Raw genomic sequence first — 3228 nt, forward strand, 5'->3', positions numbered from 1 at the left:
ATATATATGACGGGTTTTCACACAATTTTCGTATCCCCAAATTATTCACTCACCAAAGGCGTTGATTAGCCCAGGGCTATAGCAGAAGATACAGAAGTTGCTGCAAAGTGAGACTGAACTCAAAATCGCGTGTTTGCAATGGGAGCTAATTACTCCCAAGGTCCTGTCTGCGCCAATGTCACGAAAAACTAAGGCGTCGAGCTGGCAGAAACGTTAGCACGCCGGGTGAAGTGCTTAGCTGTATTTCGTCTGTCTTTACGTCATGAGTTCAAATTCCGCCGAGGTCGACTTTGCCTTTCATCTTTTCAGGGTTGAAAAATGAAACACCAGTTGCGCACTGGGGGCGATCTAATCGACTGGCCTTCTCCCTCAAAATTTCGGGCCTTATGTCTAGAGTAGAAAAGAAATGTCACAAATAACTCTGCCTCGTCGCTCGGAAATTGATCGAAGAAGGTGATATGTCCTTCCTTTTGACAAACAGACGTACACTCAACAAGCTGCTAAAAGAACAGTTAAAGGAAACCTTGTCTTATGTGTGAACAACTGTGATTTCCAGCGACCGGCGTAGAGCTAGATGAAAGGATATTGCCTATGACCTTTACAGTTCCTCCGAAACCGAACAGAGGGACATGAACAGAAGGAAAATTCTAGAGAGCATAATAGTTAGTGCGAGGAAGCTGGATGCGACCAAATGTGATGCGAGGTGGTAAAAGAATTGGTCGCAGTAAGGGAGGGGTCGACTAGAAGACACACAAGGCCATACAGTTCTGAAAAATTATAGTAGCGATAGGGAAGATGGAGGGGAGACAGTGTGCTTACAAGCATGAGGCTGGAGCGTGTCCGTGAGTGACTGAATTATATTCAATCGACTGGTCACCCTCTCTGGATGAGATCCAGGACCTCTCTGCATAGCAGCAGCTGCTCCGTTCTCAAATATAGGACCAGTGCTCTGTTAAAGACCTCACTTAAGTCCAGTACTTGTCGGTAGCTGTTGGGAGGCGAAATATTTTCTGGAATTGCGTGCATGATCTTCAGAAAAAGCTGTCAAAGAAGGTGCATTGCATAGTTGTCGGTAAACTAGTGCTATGATATTTGAAGTAATGTAAACTGATGTTCAGAGTAAAGAGCATCGATGGTGATGTTGCCTCCTTCTTAGGGCTGTACGGTGAACAGGTGGTGAACACCAACATAACATGGAATGACAAATGATTGGGAAGGGGATACGTGAATATATAGGTTCTGGAAATCTCCGAAAGAACACAAAGCAATCTTGGAACTGCATCCCAATTCTGGGTGCTGATTAAAGGAGGATAGGTTTTAGAGTTGCTTTCCAGAATACGATTTTCTGCAGCCGCCGACTTGCAGCGTTTCAAAGAGAACGTTGATCGTGTCTGCCTGGGGCCAACGGTAACAAGAATACAGGAGAATACAGTCAACATAATCGACTCTAGAGTCGTAACTGACAGTGCTCAAATTCACAGTCTCACAACAACAACAACAACAACAAAAACAACAGCAACAGCAGCAACAACAAAAAACAAAAAACAACAACAACAACAACAACAGCAGCAGCAGCAACAATTTTGGCACAAGGCCAGCAATTTGGGGGAGAGGGAGTTAAGTTGATTACACCGACTCCAGTGCTCGACTGGTACTTATTTTATTGACCCCCCCGAAATGATGAAAGGCAAAGTCGACCGAGGGGGAATTTGAACTCAGAACGTTAAGAGGGACGAAATGATGCTAAGCATTTTGTCCAGCGCAGTGACGATTTTGCCAGCTCCCTGCCTTCAGTATCATGATGGTGATGATGATGATGATGATGATGATGATGATGATGATGATGATGATGATGATAATAATAATAATAATTATAATAATAATAATAATAATGTCATTGCCATATGGTTTTGTCACTTATCGGAAAGACGAGGGGCAACATTATTCTTGGCGGGAGATTTAAAATCAGATTTAAAATGTGAACATCAGGGGAAGTAACTAAATATCACATGGTATTATTTCCGACACTCAAAAGCTTCTCCTATCGACCACAACAATAATAATAAACTAATAATAATAATAATGATGATGATGATGATGATGATGATGATGTTGATGATGATGATGTTGATGACGATAATTATTGATTTAGTCTCAAGACCAGCAATTTTTAGGGGAGGGTTTTGGTTGATACTAATGACTCAAGTACTTGATTGGTACTTTATTTTGTTGATATCGAAAGGAAAAATTGACTCCAAGGCGACTTGAACGCGTAGTGTAAAGAAAAGGGAAGAAATGCGCAAATCGTTTTTTTTTTTTCGGATGCCCTAACGATTCTGCCAGCTCTACATCTTTGTTCCTGATTTAGTCGCGAGGCCCGCGACTTTGGGAGTTGGACGTTGGTCAATTCATTTGAACCCAATAACTGATTGGCACGTTATATCCTAGATCCCGATAAGATAAAAGTATAAGTTGACTGCGATGGGGGTTTGAAACCAGGACGTGAAGTGAAGAGCCGGAAGAAATGCTGCAAGCATTTTCCTGGTAATCTAACGATTCAGCTGAGTGAAATATGAGGGGTCATTACAACGATAAATTATAAAAAAGGGTGATTTATGAGAATGGAATTATGAAAAACAAAGCCGGCAGGGAAAACATGTGTGTAAAAAATGCAAGGATAAAAAATGACAGTAGACGCCCCATTATTTAAGGACGCAGCCATCAAGGTCCATTTAAAGAAGCTGTAAAGAACCGAGATTAACCAGACTACCAAGGGCCAGTATTCTCCCTCATTTGTGTTCCCAGAGCTATACATACCTGCTGACAGTAGACCCATCCTCGAGGATCACTGTCGCCACTTTCACCAACCTTTCAGTGAATTTTCTAAAGGATACTAACTTTCTTCTTTTCGAAGTTGAAATTTGAGGAAGATGGTGAAGGGGTGAGTAAAGCATCTGTCCTCAATCCTTTTAACCTTCTCTGCAATCGTACAATCTCATTGCTTATGGTCAGCAGACAGAGAATATTGCTGACTGTCCCTAGTTAAAAAATAGGTGGCAGAATGATCCATACTATGAACTCGGTTGTTAGTGGGACCCAGCAGGTGAACAGCAATAGCTGTTTCACACACTTTTTACATATTTTGAATGAAATAATTGACCTCCAGTACTCGAATGATACTGGACGAAATTTGAAAGTAGAACGTAGAAGGAAGGAACGAAGTACCGC

General features: G+C 41.9%; 1 protein-coding gene and 1 long non-coding RNA gene across 2 annotated transcripts in view; one reads left to right on the forward strand and one right to left on the reverse strand.

Annotated features, from left to right (window-relative positions):
- Positions 1-3228, reverse strand: part of LOC106882514 (probable cytochrome P450 12a5, mitochondrial) — a 58241-nt gene that overhangs the window by 54702 nt on the left and 311 nt on the right. The gene's annotated exons all lie outside the window — the stretch shown is intronic.
- Positions 1-3228, forward strand: part of LOC128249672 (uncharacterized) — a 59249-nt gene that overhangs the window by 4867 nt on the left and 51154 nt on the right. The window lies entirely within an intron of this gene.

This window comes from Octopus bimaculoides, chromosome 17 (genome assembly GCF_001194135.2).
Source record: "Octopus bimaculoides isolate UCB-OBI-ISO-001 chromosome 17, ASM119413v2, whole genome shotgun sequence".
NCBI lineage: Eukaryota > Metazoa > Mollusca > Cephalopoda > Octopoda > Octopodidae > Octopus > Octopus bimaculoides.